This window comes from Stegostoma tigrinum, chromosome 23, assembly GCF_030684315.1.
Source record: "Stegostoma tigrinum isolate sSteTig4 chromosome 23, sSteTig4.hap1, whole genome shotgun sequence".
Classification (NCBI taxonomy): Eukaryota; Metazoa; Chordata; class Chondrichthyes; order Orectolobiformes; family Stegostomatidae; genus Stegostoma; species Stegostoma tigrinum.
The window spans coordinates 18,343,443-18,363,651 of record NC_081376.1 but is presented as its reverse complement, the minus strand read 5'-3'; the positions used below and the strand labels follow the sequence as shown (position 1 = coordinate 18,363,651).

Here is a 20,209-nt window from a genome sequence, read left to right as displayed (position 1 = left end):
ACACCCTCCTCCCAAAAGTGCAAAGTGAGCAGAAACTGGTGCTGCTTCTAGCTCATCAGCACACTTTACCAAAATGGTAATCTAAACATTCAAGTTTCGAGAAAGGAAACTGACTGCACGTTGTGTGTGCTTTCTCTTCATCATTCAGGCTCAAACTAATTTGGCTGCATCCACTATGCTAGTCAACCTCTTGTTTGGTTCATGCCGATTTATTCGCTACCATTGGACGGGGCTTGGTTATTATCAGGGCACATACATCTCAAGTGCAGCATACATTTCTTCTGTGTTTTGCCCTCACAACAACTTTCAATGCTTTTATCATAAAATATCCCCTGGGGCTTCAGAAGAGGATTATGTTGAAAGAAATGTACTAACAACTAAGTTATTTCCAGTGCGGTACTGATGTAGAAAATGGAGCAGTAAGCTTGCACACAGCAAGTTTCCACTAATTGCCATGGGTGTGATGTTGGTTGAGGAATAAATAGGAGGGTACTGGGGAGAACCAGAATGCTGTTCTTTGAATTAGTGCCAGGAGAGCTTTTCTCTAAGCAGCTGACTAAACGGCTAGTGTGTAAAACAGAATTATCCTAACAGTGCAGGTTCAATTCTTGTTGCAGCTGAGGGAGACTTGGGACTTGCTGCTTTAACCTATTGCTGAGAGTGGGAGGTACCACTAACAAAACCTGCCGAATAGAATGCTATGATATTTCATTCAGAGCCAGAGTTCTTAGAATGAAGAGCTTAGTACAGCACGAGAAAAGGCCCTTCAGACCCACCAAGACACATGGTCTTTCTAAACTTAAAAAGCTTCTGTCTCTGTTCCCTGCCTAATCATGCATCTGTCAAGATGTCTCTTAAACATTGCTACTGGATCTGCATCTATCATCACTTCTGGCAGCTCACTCCAGGCAATTACAAACCTCAGTTTTTAAAAAAAAAACTTTCTTGCATCTCATTTAATCTTACTGCATTTACCTTCAAACTATGTCACCTAGTCATTACGTTGCTACTCTAGCAAAAAAAGACTGACTATCCATTCTATTTGTGCTTCTCATAATTTTGTAAATTTCTATTGGGTCGCTTCCTCAGCCTCTGACTTTAATGTGTGGAGGATAAAACAAGTTTGTCTAATCTCTCTTCACAGCTAATGCCATCCAAGCCAGCCAACATCCTGGCAAATTGTTTCTGTACCTCTCCAAAGCCTCCATATCCTTCCAGTAGTGTGACTAGAAGTGTACGAATAATTCCAAAGTAGCCCTACTAAATGCAGCTGCAACATGACTTACCAGTTTTTAATACTCCAAGCTCTGACTAATGAAGGTAAGCATGCCATATGCCTTATCCAATTGTGTTACTACTCTGAGAATTATGGAATTGTACGCCAGATCCCTGTTTGTTAATGCTTCTAAGGGTTCTGCCACATACTTAAATATCCCTGCTGCATTAGACCTTCCAAAATGTATCAACTTGCATGTCTGGATTAAACTACATCTGCTGTTTCTCTGCCCAAATCATCATCATACCTATATTCTGCTGTATCCTCTAGCAATCCTCTTCATTATCTGCAACTCCCCTAATCTTCATGTCATTTGCAAACTTACTAATCAGACTACGTACTTTCTCCTCCCAATCATTACAAACAACACCGGCTCCAGCACTGATCTCTGAAGAACATCATGGGTCACAAACCTCCTGTTGGAAAAACTCCCCTTCCACCACTACTGTCCTCAATAACCAAGCCAGTTCTCTATCCATCTTACCAGGTCACTGTGTGGATCCCATATGACTTCACCTGTATCAGCCTGCCACAAGGGACCTTGTCAAAGGCCTTGCTAAAGTACATGTATCCAACATCCACCACCCTTCTCTCATCAATTGTCTCTATCATTTCTTCAAAAAAAAACTCAAATCCAAGTTTGAGAGAAATGACAAAAACAAAGTTACTGGAAAAGCTCAGCAGGTCTCAGGGGTGGGGGTCACCAGACCCGAAACGTTAACTGTTTTCTCTTCCACAGATGCTGCCAGATCTGCTGAGCTTTTCCAGCAACTTTATTTTTGTTCCTGATTTACAGCATCTGCAATTCTTTCGGTTTTTATTGAGAGACATGACCTTCCCTGCACAAAGTCATGTTGTCTGTGGCTAATAAGTCCATATATTTTTCCAAATGTGAATAAATCTTGTCCCTAATCTTCTCCCAATAATTTTCCTACCACTAACATAAGGGTCACTGGCCTGTAATGTCCTCTACTATCCCTGTTCTCCTCCTTGAAGGAACAACTTGACTAATCTCGAGTCCTATAGGATATCTTCTGGGACTAAAGTGGATACAAAGATTTCATTCAAGGCCCCAGCAATTTCTTTCCTCACCATTCTGGGATAGATCCCAGCAGGTCCATAGGACTGATCTACTTTATTGCTTTTCAAAACACCCACACTACCTTTTTTAATAGCAACATGCCCTAGAACATCAACATAACCCTCTCTAGACTCAACAACCGCCATGTCTTTCTCCTTCGAGAGTACTAATACATAAAGTTTGTTAAGGACCTTACTCACTTCTTCCAGCTCCGTGTGTAAATTCTCTTTTGTCCTTGAGTGGACCTTGCTACCCTCTCGCTCCTTATACGGATAAAATGCTTTTGGATTTTCCTTAATTCTGTTTCCAAGGTTATTTCATGGCCCCTTTATCCCTCATAATTCCTTGTTTAAGTTCTTTTATATTCTTCAAGGGCTCTGTCTGTCTTCAGTTTCCTAATCCTCATGGATGCCTCCTTTCTTTTTGACTAGCTCACAATTTCTATTGTCATTCGAGGTTCCCCAATCTTGCCATCCTTATCCTTGATTTTCACAGGAGCATACTGGTCCTGCATGCTAAGCAACTGGCCTTAAAAGATTCCCACATGACATGTGAATTTACCCTCCAAACAGCTGCCCCCAATCGACACTTCCCCAGATCCTGCCTAATGTTGTGGTAGTTACCCTCCCCACAGTTTTTAGTACTTTCACCCAAGACCTACTCTAATCCTTACCTGTAAATAATTCAAAATGTACAGAATTATTGTCACTGTTCACAAAATGCTCCCATTTTCCACTGAAACTTCGACCTGGCCGGGCTCGGTCATTCCCTAATACCAGATCTAATAGGCCACTTCCCCAGTTGGACTGTTTACATATTGCTTCAAGAAACCATCCTGTATGCACCTCACAAATCCACCCACCCCTCCCTATTCCATCCCAAGCCCCTGGTACTAAGGGAGTCCCAATCAATATTGAGGGGAGTTGAAAGCACCCACAAGAACCCTGTTGTTTATCAGGGTTTATCACACTTAAAACATCTAAATCTTTTAAGCTGCCAAATTGTCCCTTTCTTAACCAAGTCTTTGTAATAGCTACAATATCATAGAGCTTGGATTAATACATATAACTAAGCTCACTTGCCTGACCTGTCATACTCCTCATTATTAAAACAAATACACTTCAGACCCCAGTCCTGTTATGTTCAGTAACATCTCCCTGTCTGTTCTTCCTCTTAGCCTTACAGGCCTGAGTCTGATTTCTCCTCAATCATTTCACTTACTGACCTACTTCTCTCGTTCCCACCTCCCTGCCACACTAGTTTAAACCCTTCTGAATGGCGTTAGCAAACCTCCTGCCAGGATATTTGTGCAACTGTTTCTTGCACAGGTCCCACCTCCCCGGAAAACATCCTAATGATCCATATACCTGAAGCCTTCCCTCCTCCCAGCTGTTTAGCCATGTTTTTAGTGGTACTCTCTTCTTATCCCTAGCCTCACTGCCACATGGCACAGGGAGTAATCCAGAGATTACAACCCTAAACATCCTGCTTTTCAACTTACTACCCTACCCCTAAACTCTTTTTGCAGGATCTCATCACTTTTCTTGTCTACGGTGTTCGTACCAATTTGGATCACAACCTCTGGATGCTCACTCTTTAGAGGATGTCTCCTGCCCGCTCAGAGACATCCTTCACCCTGTTACTGTGGAGGCAGTACACATCTGGGGAGTCGCTCGCAGCCACAGAAATGCCTATCTGTGCCCCGGTACTACTTATTTAATGCACTTTGATCTTCTGTGCTGTACAAAACAGCCAGTTGTGGTTCTGTTTGAAAGGTCAGGCAGGGCCTTGGTTTTAACATTTCATACGTCACCATTGCTTCAGAGACTGGTCACTTTTCAAAGGTCACATGTTTTTGACCCTAATGGAAAGAGAATTGCTGGACAAGACTTCAATTTTTCAAACTTTTGCTACAACAAACCAATGAAAACCAAAGTAATTTAAACATGTTAACCAAGTAAAGGATATTTAAAATAAAAAGATAAATTCAATTTAAAAAGTTAATACAACAGAGATGCCTCATGTAGTTACATGCAGTGCACTATAGCCTTCTCAAATGTAGGATCACAAACAATCTTCTGTAGGATTACATAAATACTCAGCTCATCTTGAGGAAATGCTTGGTGCAATAAGCCAACTGCAAGCATGTTGAATAGAACATTTCCTCTGAGAATGCAAGTTTAGATTGTGTACTCCAGTCTCTGGAACAGAACTCCAAACCACAATACTGTGACTCAGAAGAGGGAACTACCCACTGAGGCACAGGTAAACGCTTTGGCTGTTTTGGGGAGGTGGAAGGTAGGAGTGTTTGCAAATTAGGCATTCCAAATGGAAAATAAAGATGACCATCTTGTGTACATCTAAACATCAATGTGAAAGTCGTGGGAGCAGTTTGCAAAGAGTTCTCATTCTATCACTGGAAAAGAAACTAGGTGTGTAGGTTTGTAATGCAGCTTGTTCTGTGGAACCTCAGTCAAGGGCAAAGTTTAGCAATTCTGTTTTTAGAACAGGACCTGTGGGTTTGGTTTGGTTTTAGTGACTCGCATGATACACTCTGGTGTGACACCCTGTGACTTAGTTTTTAAGGAAGCCACTTTGAAGGATTTTGACTGATTCAATTTTCAGTGAGTCTCCCTCAAGAACAGTTTCGACTTCAGCATGTAAAGTTCCTGTGCTCATATACCACCCAGCTCGAAAAAGAAAACTCCAACCATGCAGTTAGAGGAATTTGATGCTGTCAGGTTAAAACCAAGTGAGAGAAAGGAATGATGTATTAACAGGAGCGAGATGAGGAATGATGGAAGGGGATTTAGACCATCAGACAGAGGGGCAGAAGTAGGCCGTTTGGCCCATCAAGTCTGCACTGTCATTCAATTAGATCATGGCTGATCTGATAATCCTCAACTCAGCTATACTCTCTTATCCCCATAATCTTAGATTCCCTTACAGAGTAAACATTAAATATATTCAAGGCTGAAATGGATTCATGACACAGCTTCAACAGCCCTCCATGGTAAAGAATTCCACAGATTTACTACCCTCAGAAGACATTTCTCCTCATCTGTCTTAAATGGGCTACCCTTTATTCTGAGATGATGCCTTCTGCTGAAACTTTTCAACAAAGGGGAAAGCTACATGTCCACATCTATTGTCTCTGGTCACCTTAGAATTTTGAATGTTGCATTAAACCTGTTGTTCATTCTTCTAAACTTCAAGCCCTCCTCATAGGACAGTCTGTCCCTACATGGTATCAACGTGGTGAACCTTCTCTGGATCTCCTCCAATGCTAGGATATTTTCTTTGATAAAGGGCCCCAAAGCTGTTCAGTTTTCCAGTTGTGGTCTGATGACTGTCTTTGTATAATTTTATACACCTTCCTATTTTTATACTTTATTCCCTTTGAAACAAAAGGCCAACAGTCCATTTGCCTTTCCCATGACCTGCTGAACTTGGATGCTAGCATTTTGTGACTCACGCACAAGGACCCCCACTCCCTCTGTTGCAGCTTTCTGTAATTCTTCCCCATTTCCATAATATTCAGATCTTTTATTCTTCCAGCCAAAGTATTTTCCCACTTTATATACCACCTTCCTTAACTTGAATATATCCCTCTGAAGGGAGCTGAAGGAACACAGCAGGCCAGGCAGCATCAGGAGCAGGAAAGCTGACATCTCGGGTCTGGACCCTTCTTCAGGAAAAAGGGTCCTGACCTGAAACATCAGCTTTCCTGCTCCTCTGATGCTGCCTGGCCTGCTGTGTTCATCCAGCTCTACACTCTTATCTCTGACTCCAGCATCGGTATTTCTTACTATCTCTATATCCCTGAAGTGACTACTTGTGTCATCCTTCCTATTGCCTGCTGACCTATTTTTATTTTATCCATAAACTTAGTGTTAGTACATTAACATAAGACTCAGAGTTATGAAGCTGTGCAGCCTGGAAACAGACCCTTTGGTCTAACTCGTCCATGCTGACCAGATATCCTAGATTAATCTAGTCCCATTTGCCAGCATTTGGCCCATATAACTCTATACCCTTCCGATTCATATACTCATCCAGATACCTTTTAAGTGTTGTAACTGTACCAGCCTCCACCATTTCCCTGACAGCACATTCCAAACACCCATCACTCTCTGTGCGAAAACACTGCCGCTTTGGTTCCTTTTATATCTTTCCCCTCTCACCTTAAACCTATGCCCTTTATTTTGGGCTCCCTTACCCTTGGTCCTTGCCTATTCACCCTATCTATACCTCTCATGATTTTATAAACTTCTAAAAAAAATCATCCATCACTCTGATGCTCGAAGGAAAGCAACTACAGCCGCTCCCTATGTTGCAAAGTCTCCAGCCCTGACAACATCCTTGTAAATCTTTTCTGAATCCTTTCAAGTTTCATAACATCTTTCCCATAGCAGGGAGACCAGAATTGCATGCAGTATTCCAAAACTGGCCTAACCAATGTCCTGTATAGCTGTAACATGACCTCCCTGCTCCTGTACTCAGTGCACTGACAAATAAAGGCAAGCATACCAAATGCCTTCTTCACTATCCTGTCTACCTGTGATTCTACTTTCCAGGAACTATGAACCTATGCTCCAACATCTCTTTGTTCAGGAACAAGGTTCCTCATGTATCTCTGCCCTGACTTGCCTTTCCAAAATGCAGCACCCTACATTTACCTAAATTAAACTCCATTTGCCACTCCTTGGCCCATCAGATCAAGATCCTGTTGTACTCTGAGGTAACCTTCTTCACTGTCCACAATACCTCCAATTTCAGTGTCATCTGCAAACTTATTAACTATACCTCCGATGTTCACATCTGAATTATTTGTATAAATGACAAAAAGCAGTGGACCCAGCACTGACCTTCGTGGCACATCACTGGTCACAGGCTCCACTCTGAACAGCAACCCAAACACCACTACATTTGTCTTCTACCTCAAAGCCAGTTTTGTATCTAAATGGCTAGTTCTCCCTATGTTCCATAGAGGTAATCAGTCTAGGATGAGGAACCTGGTCAAATGCTTTACTGAAGTCCACACAAATCACGTCCACCACTCTGCCCTCGATCCTCTTTGTTACTTCCTCAAGTTCATGAGACACGATTTCCTGCATATAAAGCCATGCTGACTATCCCTAATTAGTCCTTGCCTTTCCAAGTGCATGACATATGTTGAGAATAACTGTAGCCCCAGCAGTGATCCTGGTGGCACTCCATGAGTTACAGGTTGCCAGCCTGAAAATGCTCCCCTTATCTCAGGTCTGTCTCGTATTAACTAGTAATACTAGTAGTTAGTAATACGTGAGCATCAGCTTAGACCAGATGAGCCAAATGGTCCATTTCTGTATTGAAATTCTACACTCTAACAAGCTAACCAGTATAGATCGCAGGTAAGCCACAGGTCTGGTCTAAGCTGTCAGTGGAACAATAATTTGCAGTGACAATCACTGCTCTGTACAGGACTCCATGACCTTCATAGGAGATACAGAAACAATTACACCTCAAGGACTCCAAGAACTGTGTACAAAGAATGAACCAAATACTGTCTCACCTCTGACTGGATTGCAGCCTATAACTTCAAATCCACTATTCTAAATAGTCCCTCAACTCTTAATCAGATACCTGTTGGTACCTATTCCTGAATATCCATTATTTATCTCTTAAATCCCTTGAGATTCTCAATTTAAGGGTGTCATGTAGCACATAGTTGCAGTGTAATCCTTTAGTGAACACAGCTCCTTTCCATACATTCCGCAGCAGGGTAATATTTGTTGAAGCAGCTGCTGAGAGGTGAGAGATGTCCCTCCCAGAACAACAAACCCTGTCACTGGAGACCATATCAAATCACTGCTGCACAGACAGAGTGACATGGCCCCTCTCAATCCCAGTATCTTCACTTATTGAACAATAAATGCTGTGTGTGCGGAGAATGTTCTTTTATGCCCTCCCCTGTACCTGAGCTTCACTGTTTAACTGGATCAATCGTAAGAACACGGATGAAAGGAAGAAGAAAGGGAGAACGTTCATTTGGTGAGAGATGACTATTGATTCAAGTTTTGTATTTTCTTTCCTCCTCCTACAAGTGCACATTAGATCATGTGACAGGATATGCTAGTTGACTGATTTAATTCACACGGGCATACAGAGTCCAGAACACCAGCTCTGGAACTCCCTCCACAAACCTTTCTATCTCACTGTCCTCGAAGACATTTCCTAAAACCTAACAATATCACCTTATGTGGCTCAGTGTCATCATGCTCACGTGAAGTATCTTGTGATGTTAAAGGTGTTATATAAATAAGTATTTGTTCTCATTGAATGTAACTTCAAATTCCAACATAGAAACTTCAGAATTTGACTTTAAAATTCTACAATTGAAAAGAACTGATGTTTGTAAGACTGATGTTCTTTAGGAATGGAAATCTGTGTCTGTGTGATCTGTCCCATACATGATTCTCATTCTACACCAACATGGTTGACTCTTAAACTACTTTGAAGTATCTAAAGTTGTTTCAAAACAGCTACAAGGAAGATATTGCATTTTTGTAGCACCTTTCATGAGATTATTCAAAACATTATTCATATACCAAAGGAGCAAGTGGTCTATTTGCCAAATAAATTCTGCAGATGATGAAAGAAGGAGCATACAACATAAAAAGTAAAAGAAAGCATATGAAAATGCTTTAAAGGACACATCCTGGTAAATGGCAAAGATGCAACATAGTAAAGGGTGGTACAGCAGATAGTAAGAGTTACAAAAAGGATGAATGAATGTGAAGTAACTTGCAAAGAATGTCAAAATCACAAAGGTTTTTCCATTTATTTGGAAAGAGAGGGTGGTCCAGAACAATGTGAATCCTATGTTAACTGATAATTCTGACATTTTCAATGAAATGAGGAAATGGAGGACACGCTGAATATTTACGATCAGTAGTTACTGTGGAGAAAGTCGTCAGTCTGCTGGATATCCAGGGAAACCAATAATGCAACAGGACAGGGAGTTACACAATTAACATAACTAAAATAACCGACTTGCACTGGGCCAAAAGGTGTTGTGCTGTAAATCCACCTGACTCTCCACAAAAAAAAGTCACAAATGAAGAAAATAATGACATCAAAAAATAAACCCCCAAGAAGAGATGGTTTCTGTTCCAGGCTTAAAAGGTGAGAATATAGGAGTGATAGTGTTGGGGAATGTGTAAACTATTTATTTGGGATCCGTTCCTTTAGGTTGGAAAATATGCACTTTACTACACTGTTTAAGAAAGGGGAACTGGGGAAATCACAGGTTAATTAGTTTAACATCTATTGCTAGGAAATTACTAAAGTCTGTCATTAAAGATAGGGTGACTGAACAAATTGAAAAGTTTTTAGCAGATCAAGAAAGAACCAGGATGGATTTGTAAAGGAAAGGTAATGCTCAGCAGCCCTGATTGAATTTTTTTTGAAGAGACGACCAAAGAAGCAGACAGGCGAATGTCTATATATGTTATTTATACAGACTGTCTCTCATAAGAATCTGTTTGCTCAGGTCCCAAAATTGAGCACAAATTATTGATCTAGTCAGGAAATTTGCCAGTCAGCTAATCCAGGATAAAGGAAAGGTACTGTCATTGGCAGGATGATAAGTAGTGATCCATGAGGAACTGTTAGACTTAGAATCCCTACAGTGTGGAAACAGGCCCTTTGGCCGACAAGTCCACACTGACCCTCAGAACATCCCACCCAGACCCATCCCCTTAGGACACACCTAATCTACACATCCCTTTAACACTACGGGCAATTTAGCATGGCCAATCCACCTAGCCTGTACGTCTTTGGCCTGTGGGAGGAAACCCACGCAGACACAGGGAGAATGTGCAAACTCCACACAGACAGTTGCCGGAGTGCAGAATCTAACCTGGACCCCTGGTGCTGTGAAGCAGCAGTGCTAACCACTGAGCCAGTGTTCTGAGACCTCAGTTATTTATTCACAATTTTGATGTCAGAAATTTTTTTTTTACTTTATTCTGTCACAGGATGTGATTGTAAATAATAAAGACAGCTTTTGTTTACCATTCCTGATTGCCCTTGAACTTAGTGACCTAGCCAAGTCACTTCAGAGGACTGTTATGATACATTTCCATGGATCTGGAATCACAGGTAGAATCACAGAAAATAGGGGCCACTTGATTAATTGAGGGGGCCCAGCCATTACAATGATCATGGCAGATCATCTGACTCAACACTAAACTCCCGCTCTCTCTACATACCCATTGATGCCTTTAGCATCTGTATAATTATTTATTTTTCTTATATATTATGTATATATTCAGTGGTTACAGGGAGCCATTCAAGTGTGGGGGAAGAGAAGTCTAGTTGTAATTTGGATAGTATAGTCAGGGGAATTGACACAGTTCTCTGTGATCAGGGTCAAGAGTCCTGAAGTAACACAGTGTGGAGCTGAAGGAACACAGCAGGCCAGTCGGCATCAGAGAAGCAGGAAGGCCGACGTTTCGGGTTGGGACCCTTCAGAAAGAGTCCTGAAGGCTGCGTTAACTGCCTGGTGCCCAGGTTCAGGATATCTTATTTAGGCCGCACAGGAGTTGGAGTGGAAAGATCCAGTTGTTGTGGTCCACAAGGTAGCAACGACATAAGTACAAAGAGAAAAGAAGTTCTGCTGAGGGAATATGAGCAGCTAGGGGCTAAATTAAAACTCAGAAGCAAAAAGGTGGTAATCTGAGTAACTACCTGAACCACAAGATAATTGGCACAGGGTCAACAATATTGAACAGGTAAACATGTGGCTTAAAGATTGGTGTGGGAGAAATGGATTTGAATTAATGGGACATTGGCACCATTACTATGGAAGGAGGGAGCTGTTCTGATGGGATGGGCTCCACCTGAATCATATAGGGACCAGAGTCTTGGTGAATCGCATAACTAAGGCTATAGATAGGGCTTTAAATAGTATGGGGATAGGTTCAGTTTCATGGAAAATTGTGGAAAAAGCTAAAGGTGGAGGGAGTGGGTGCTCAGCAGAGGTCATTAAAATTTCCAGATGTGACAGTATGGAACGGTTCAGGAATCTAACTTCAGCAGATGTTGGAACAACTATGACAAGGGAGGCAATCAATGCAGGACGGAGGATGTTGTACTTCAAAGTATGCAGAATACAAAACAAGGTAAATGAGCTTATGGTGCAGATTGAAATTGGGGCGTACGTCATTTTGGGTATCACAGAGTCATGAATGCAAGGGGTTCAGGGCTGAGAACTAAATATCTTAGGGTATGCATTCTATCAAAAGGACAGGCAGATGGGCGGAGAAGGAGGGGTTGCCTTATTAGTAAGAAATGAGCTTAAATCAATAGCAAAAAGTGAAAGAGGGTCTGAGGGAGGAGCTGACCAGAGCTGATTGGAAGGGGAGCCTAGTAGGGATAACAGTGGAGCAGCAATGACAGCGGTTTCTGGGGTTAATTTGGGAGCCACAGCAGAAATTCACCCCAAGTAAAAAGAAACATCTGCAGGGGAGAATGAGGCAACCATTGGCTGATGCAGGAAGTCAGGAACAGCATGAAAGCACAAGAAAAAGCATACAACGTGGCGACGATTAGTGGGAGCTACAGGCCTTTAAAAACCAGCACAGGATAACTAAAAAAGCAATAATGGAAGGTGAAGATGAAATATGAGAGTAAACTAACTAGTAATATAAAAGAAGATTACACGAGTTTCTTTAAGACATCTAAATGGTGAGAAAGAGGAAAGAGTGGATATTGAACTGCTGGAAAAATGAGGCTGGTGTTGTTACAGGGACTAAAGAAATAATGGAGAAACTGAATAGGTACTTTGCATCAATCTTCATGGTGGAAGACACCAGTAGCAGACCAGAACTTCAACAGAGTCAGGGAGTAGTGGTAAGTACAGTGGCCATCATTCAGGAGAAGGTATGGAGAAGAGCAATGGTCTGAAGGTAGATAAATCACCCAGACCAGATGAACTACACCTCAGGGTTCTGAAGGAGACAGATGAGGAGATTGTGAAGGCATTGATGGTGATCTTTAAGGAATCATTGGAGTCAGGGACAGTCCCAGAAGAATGGATAATGGCTAATGTAATGCCCCTGCTTAAAAAGGGACAGAGGCAGAAGTTGGGCAATCATAGACCAGTTAGCGTGACCCTGGCCATTGGTAAGATTTAAGAGCCCATTATTTAGGATAAGATTGCAGAGTACTTGGAAGTGCATGGTTTTAAAAAAAAAAGGGCTGAGTCAGCATACCCAATCATCAAAGGGAGGTGATGCCGGACAAATCTGTCAAAATTCTTTGAAGTGGTAACAAGCAAGCTAGATGAAGTACAGCCAGCAGACGTGATCTATTTGGGTTTCAGAAGGCCTTTGACAAGTTGCCAAACAGGAAGCTGCTAAATAGGATTCCATAGTTGTTAGGGATAAGGTACTGGCATGGATAGAGGTTAGGTGACTGGCAGAGGCAGAGTGAGAGACTAAAGGGGTCTTTTTCAAGATGGGAGCCAGTGATTAGTGGAGTTCTGCATGGGTCGGTGTTGAGACCACAACTATTTACATTATATATCAACGAAGATCTGGATGAAGGAACTGAGGGCCATGTTGCTAAGTTTCAAGATGACACAAAGATAGGTGGAAGGGCAGATAGTGCTGAGGAAGCAGGGAAGCTGCAGAAAGACTTGGATAGGCTAGGAGAATGGGAAAAGATGTGGTAGATGGAATATAATGTAAAGTTATGCTCTTTGGTCGGAAGAATAGAGATGTGGATTATTTTCGAAATGGAGAAAGACTTTGGAAATCTGAAGGACAAAAGGGACTTGGGATTCTCTTAAGGTTAACATACAGGTTGAATTGGCAGTTAGGAAGGCAACTGCAATGTTAGCATTCATTTCAAGAAGGCTAGGATATAAAAGCAGAAATGTACTGTTGAGAGTCTGTAGGCTCTGGTCAGACTGCATTTGGAATATTGTGAGCAGTTTTGGGCCTTGTATCAAAAGAAGAATGTGTTGGTATTGGAGGGGGTATAAGAATGTTCCCAGGAATCAAGTGTTGGTCATATGAGGAGCAGTTGAGAACGCTAGGTCTGTATTCCATAGAGTTCAAGAAAATGAAGGAGATCTCATTGAAACTTATGAAATACTGAGAGGCCTTGATAGAGTGGATGTGGAGAAGATGTTTCCACTAGGAGAGATTAGGAAAGGGCCTCAGAGTGAAAGGACGATCTTTAGAATTGAGATGAGGAGGAATTTTTTTCAGCCAGAATATGGTTAATCTGTGGAACTCATTGCCACAGATGGCTGTGGAGGCCCAGTCATTAAGTACATTTAAGGCAGAAATAGGTTCTTGTTTGGGAAGGTGAAAAAGGGTTACAGGGAGAAGGCAGGAGAATGGGAATGAGAAACATATCAGCCATGATCGAATGGTGGAGTGGATTCATTAGGCCAAATGGCCTAAATTCTGCTGTTATATCTTATGGTCTTATGGACTTGGCCTCAACAGCTCTCTGTGGTAGAAAATTCCACATATTTACTGCCCTCTAAATGAACAACTTTCTTCTCCTCTCAATCCCAAATGGCCTACCTACATCTGTAGACCATGCCCCCATCTCCCAGTTTTAGAACATTACCCACTCCCACCCCTCCCTCCAGCCAGGCTAAACGTCACTCCTGTGTGCAGAATTTTATATGCTTCAATGAGATGCTCTCCCATTCTTCTAAACTCAAGTGAATATAGGTCCAGTCGGTCTAATCTGTCCTTACACAACAATCCTGCCTTTTCTGTCTTAACAGTTAAGTTTTCAATTGAATTTCTTCCAAAAAGTATTAAATCCCACCATTCAAATAATCAGATTGGTGAAATTTTGCTGCACTCCCTCTACAAAAAGATATTCTTTTCAGGTAAGGAGACTACAACTGTGTTGCCACCATAAGTGAGACAGATGTCCAACATGACAAGTCAAAATACAGAAGGGAGACAGGCAGCTTGGTGACATGGTGCAATGATAACAACCTCTCTCTCTCAACATCTGAAAAATTAAAGGACTGATCATTGATTTCAGAAAGAAAGGAGGAGAACGTGCCCCCATCTACATCAATAGAATTGAGGTTGAGAGGGTAGAGAGTGCAAAGTGTCACTGAGTTATGATAACCAACAATATGTCCTTGACTTCCATGTGGATGCAACGGTCAAGAAGGCCAACAATGTCTCTTCTTCCTCAGGCGGCTCAGGAAATCTGGTACATCCGTAAGGTCCCTCACCAACTTCTACAGCTACACAGTTGAAAGCGTACTGTCTGGGTGCATCACAGCAAAGTACGGCAACTGCTCTGTTCAGGTCTGTAATAAACAACAGAAGATGGTGTGCCCAGCCCAGACAATCACGGAAGCCAACCTTCCATCAATGGAAGATAATAAAATGTGAGGCTGGATGAACACAGCAGGCCAAGCAGCATCTTAGGAGCACAAAAGCTGACGTTTCGGGCCTAGACCCTTCATCAGAGGCCCGAAACGTCAGCTTTTGTGCTCCTGAGATGCTGCTTGGCCTGCTGTGTTCATCCAGCCTCACATTTTATTATCTTGGATTCTCCAGCATCTGCAGTTCCCATTATCTCTGATCCTCTTCCATCAATGGACTCCATTTACACAGCTCAATTCCACGGCTTGGCTGCCAACATCATCAAGGACCTATCTCAACCCGGTAATAACCTCGTACAACCTTTTCCGTCAAGCAGAAGATACAGAAGCACAAGCAGGTTCAGGACAGCTTCTTCTCAGCTGTTTTTAGATTGATGAATGGACTCTGTCATCTCAAATAATGCTGGTCTTGCTAACATTGATCAAGCACACACCCTGTGCAATACAACCTGTACGCCTCTAAGTATTTTTAATCTGAACATCCTTGCTTACTATGATCTGCCTGTACTGCTCATAAACAAAGCTTTTCACTGTACTTAGGTATAAGTTTCAATCAAATCTGCACAAATATTCCAGGTGTGGTCTCACCAATCCCCTGTACAGCTACAAGCTATCCCTGCTCCTGTATTAAATCCTTTTGCAATAAAGGCCAACATAACATTTGCCTTCTTAACTCCTTCCTGAACCTGAATACTTCTTTCAATGATTAGTGTACAAGGACTCTGCACATCAACATTCCCCAATCAATGTTTAAATAATAACCTGCCATTCCGTTTCTCCCACAGAAGTACAGAACGTCACCCTTATTCATACTCTCAACCTCAAATCATCTCAAAGACTTTCTACATCATGTTCGGCACTCACAATCCTACCATATTTCGTGCTGGCAACAAAATCAGAAATGTTACATTTGATTCTCTCATCCACATCATTGATTGTACTGAGAATAGCTGTGTACCAAGCACTGATCCCTATTGTACCACATCATTCACCACCTTTCGCATCAAAAATGATCCATTTCTTTCTACTGTTTCCTCACTAGGATATTGTGACCAATCCCACATGCTTTAATTTTGCATACTAAGATATTATATGGTATTTCATCAAATGAATTCTGAAAAATCCAAATATCTGTCTGATGCTTTTTCTTTTCCTCCTCACCTGTTTTCTCCTTTTATTTTTAAAATATGGGGTTACCTTTGCCACCCTACAATCTGCCAGGATTGTTTTAAAATCTACAAAACTTTGGAAGATGACAACCGTCAATTTCACTTTTTCCAGGGCCACATCCTTTAGCGTTCTGGGATGTAGATTATCAGGCATTGGAGATTTAGGAAGCTTTCAGCCCCTTTCATTTCCCTAGCACATTCTAATTTTCTTAATTCCTCCTCACTAGACTCTTGGTACCCTAGTTTTTCATGAAAGTATTTTTTGTCTTTCTTGTGACAGAACTAAAACAGTTGTTTGAATGTTAGTCATTTCCTTGATCTTCATTATAAATTCTTCCATTTCAGATTATAACAGACATCTGTCTTCATTAATTTTTTAAACACATTTTCATATCCTTTGCAAGTTTGCTCTCGCACTATATTTATTCCCTCTTAATCAACTTCCTTTTCCAAATGAGAAATTATTCCCAATCCTCAAGCTTGTTAGATTTCTGTAAATACAAAAGATGTAAGAGCAGATGGAGGCCATTCAGCCCCACTGAGTCTGCTAGGACATTCAGTGAGATCATGACTGATCTGAAAATCTTCAACTCCACTTTCCGGCCATTTCCTCATAACACTTGATTCCCTGACAGAGTAAAAATCTGTCTGTCTCAACTTTGAATATACTTAATAACACAGCCTCTACAGCCCTCTGCAGTAAAGAATTCCACAGATTCACTACCCTTGGAAAAATTTCACCTCATCTCTGTCTCAACTGAACTACTCCTACTCTGAGATTATGCAAATTGGTCCAGGATCAGAGGGCAAAGAGAAACTACTTAACAAAGAACATAGAACATAGAACATTACAGCATAGTACAGGCCCTTCGGCCCTCGATGTTGTGCCGACCTGTCATACCAATTTGAAGCCCATCTAACCTACATTATTCCATGTACGTCCATACGCTTGTCCAATGACGACTTAAATGTACCTAAAGTTGGCGCATCTACTACCGTTGCAGGCAAAGCGTTCCATTCCCTTACTACTCTCCGAGTAAAGAAACTACCTCTGACATCTGTCCTATATCTTTCACCCCTCAATTTAAAGCTATGCCCCCTCGTGCTCACCATCACCATCCTAGGAAAAAGGCTCTCCCTATCCACCCTATCTAACCCTCTGATTATTTTATATGTCTCAATTAAGTCACCTCTCAACCTTCTTCTCTCTAACGAAAACAGCCTCAAGTCCCTCAGCCTTTCCTCGTAAGACCTTCCCTCCATACCAGGCAACATCCTAGTAAATCTCCTCTGCACCCTTTCCAAAGCTCCCACATCCTTCTTATAATGTGGTGACCAGAACTGTACGCAATACTCCAAGTGTGGCTGCACCAGAGTTTTGTACAGCTGCAGCATAACCTCTTGGTTCTGGAACTCAATCCCTCTATTAATAAAAGCTAAAACATTGTGTGCCTTCTTAACAGCCCTGTCAACCTGGGTGGAAACTTTCAAGGATCTGTGTACATGGACACCGAGATCTCTCTGCTCATCTACACTACTAAGAATCTTACCATTAGCCCAGTACTTTGCCTTCCAGTTACTCCTACCAAAGTGCATTGCCTCACACTTGTCTGCATTAAACTCCATTTGCCACCTCTCAGCCCAGCTCTGCAGCTTATCTATGTCTCTCTGTAACCTACAGTATCCTTCGTCACTATCCACAACTCCACCGACCTTAGTGTCATCTGCAAATTTACTAACCCATCCTTCTACGCCCTCATCCAGGTCGTTTATAAAAATGATGACCAGCAGTGGACCCAACACTGACCCTGGCGGTACACCACTAGTAACTGGACTCCAGGATGAACATTTCCTATCAACCACCACCCTCTGTCTTCTGTCTTCTTTCTGCAAGCCAATTTACGATCCAAACTGCTATATCTCCCACAATCCCATTCCTCTGCATTTTGTACAATAGCCTACTGTGGGGAACCTTATCGAACGCCTTGCTGAAATCCATATACACCACATCAACCGGTTTACTCTCATCTACTTCATCACATCTACCCAGTCAAGCCTCTAAGAATCTTGTACGTTTCAAATGGGTCACCCCTCATTCTTCTAAACTCAAGTACAAGCCCAATCTACTTTCCTTACAAGAAAATCCCTTCATATCCAGAATCAATGTTGTGGATTTTTTCTGAACTGCCTCCAACATCAGCATTTCTTTCCTGCGACAAGGAGACCAAAACTGTTCTCAGTATTCTAGGTATATTGTAACTAGTTTAGAGACATTACTGCTACACCATCGCCCCTCCCATGTTGAATGCACACTGCTAATATAAAGATAGATGGTATTGTATACAGTGCTAATGGCAGCTTAAAATTATAGAATGATATTGCTATATTACATGAGTGGACAATTGAGTTAAATGGGTTTCAAAAAGGAAAATGTAAAATCATCCACTTTGGATTCAACAAAAATATAAAGACTTACTAAATGGTGAAAACTGAGAAACATTGGAGGTCTGATGAGTCTGGGAGGTCATGGTACATGGATCTTCTGGGGCCATGAAAAGGTTAAAAAAAAAATCAGAAAGTCTAATGGAATGTTGGATGTTCTGTCTAGGGAAGTAGAATAGAGGGTGGGGACTTGGAAGTCATGTTTTAGCCATACTAATCTGTGATGGGACCACATCTAGAGTACCCTGTTCAGTTCTGGGCACCTCGATATACTGGCTTTGGAGGGAGTGTCATGTAAATTTACCAGAAAGCTATCTGCATTTGACAAGAGGTTTCACAAATTGGGATTCCATTCCCTGGAGAAGATTAAGTGGTGGTTTGATTAAAATTTTCAAGCTGTTAACAGGAACATAATAGGTTAGATAGAAACTATTTTTCTAATTGAGAAGTAGCATTCGAAGTACACTGTACCTGTGAATTTGCTCTCAAAAGTTCCCAAAATACCCTCAAAAATTCAGTCACAGGGTTGATAAATGTTTTCACTGCATTTACATCCTGGCTTATATAAGGTGACCAATACTGTCCACAGCGCACTTGCTTCTGAATCCAAAGGTCAGAGGTTCAAGATCTTTTCTCAAGACATAATATCATTTTCAGCACATGATCACACGAGTAAGCCACACACTACTGGACTTGCAGTTTTTCAGGTGAAATGATAAAACTAAGGCCAGCCTGCCCTGTAAGTAAGTGTGTCAGCACCACTTGAAACAAGAGCAAGGGAGTCCTTTATGTCACAGGTTACTGTTAATCTAGTATATCAAAACTTATCACTATCACATTACTGTTACAAACTGATTAATGCCTTTGCTATTTTATAATAGACCTGCATTTAAAAAAAACATTGGTTGTCCAGGATGTTTCGAATGTTGTAGAAATGTGCAATAAATTGGATTTTTTTTTCGCTGCAGACTGGCTGTTACATTGCAGGACTGACCAGAGCAGTTCAGGTCCACTTGCTCTCTTGCTGTTTTGTGTCAGTGGCTGAACAACATGTCAATACTGCATCTTACCTCATGTTAATACTTGCGTTTCCAGCAGATGTCACCGCGTTTCCTGTTCTGTCTCAGTGAGAGGGTTTAAACCTAGGAATCGTAACTCTAGTGAGTCTTTGCTCTTAAAAACAAACCCCAGCGCTATCTCTAAAAATTATAATCTCGGGCCTCGGATTGCCGACGGTCTCAATTTGAACAGCAACACCCCTCACCCTTCCCGAAGACAGTTCAACTTGAGACTGGGAGAAACTTGAGGCCCGAAAAGTATTCATAAAATACAGCCGAGATGTACCTGAAACTTCACAGATCAACGCCATTTACATGAAGGCTGGCAGTTTAACGAGGGAAATTGACAAAAGTACCTTCGTTTTAATTTAAACCTTTCGCCAATTCCTGTTTGTTCCATCAGAATTAGGGGCTGAAATGAACACACGACTCTACTCGACAGCACCGCTCAGTGGTGTAGCCATCTGAACCTAGAAAAGCTGAAACATCCCACTGAAATACTGACTGCAGCTAGTCCTTAGAACTGTTGTGCCGAACAATGACGCCAAACTGAACTAATCCCTTCCGCCTGCCCTCGGTCTAGATCCCTCCACTCCTTGCATAGTCATGTGCTTATCTAAAAGCCCCTTAAATGTCCCTATCGAATCTGCCTACCACTGTCTGTAAAAAGAGATAATAAAATGTGAGGCTGGATGAACACAGCAGGCCAAGCAGCATCTCAGGAGCACAAAAGCTGACGTTTCGGGCCTAGACCCTTCATCAGAG

The 20,209-nt window shown here is 41.8% G+C and overlaps 1 protein-coding gene across 6 annotated transcripts in view; it reads right to left on the bottom strand.

The window, feature by feature from the left end:
- mettl4 (methyltransferase 4, N6-adenosine) overlaps positions 1-19,982 on the bottom strand; it is a 49,577-nt gene extending 29,595 nt beyond the window's left edge. For 2 of the 6 annotated variants that reach the window (XM_059653935.1, XM_059653934.1), the window contains exons 1-2: positions 19,731-19,982; positions 19,457-19,528 (exon numbers count right to left, since the gene is read on the bottom strand). The gene's annotated coding sequence lies outside the window, so the exon portion shown is untranslated. The remainder of the gene's footprint in view (positions 1-19,456; positions 19,529-19,730) is intronic. The other 4 variants (XM_059653936.1, XM_059653937.1, XM_059653939.1 and 1 more) reach the window with 3 other exon arrangements.
- Positions 19,983-20,209: the final 227 nt, after the last annotated feature.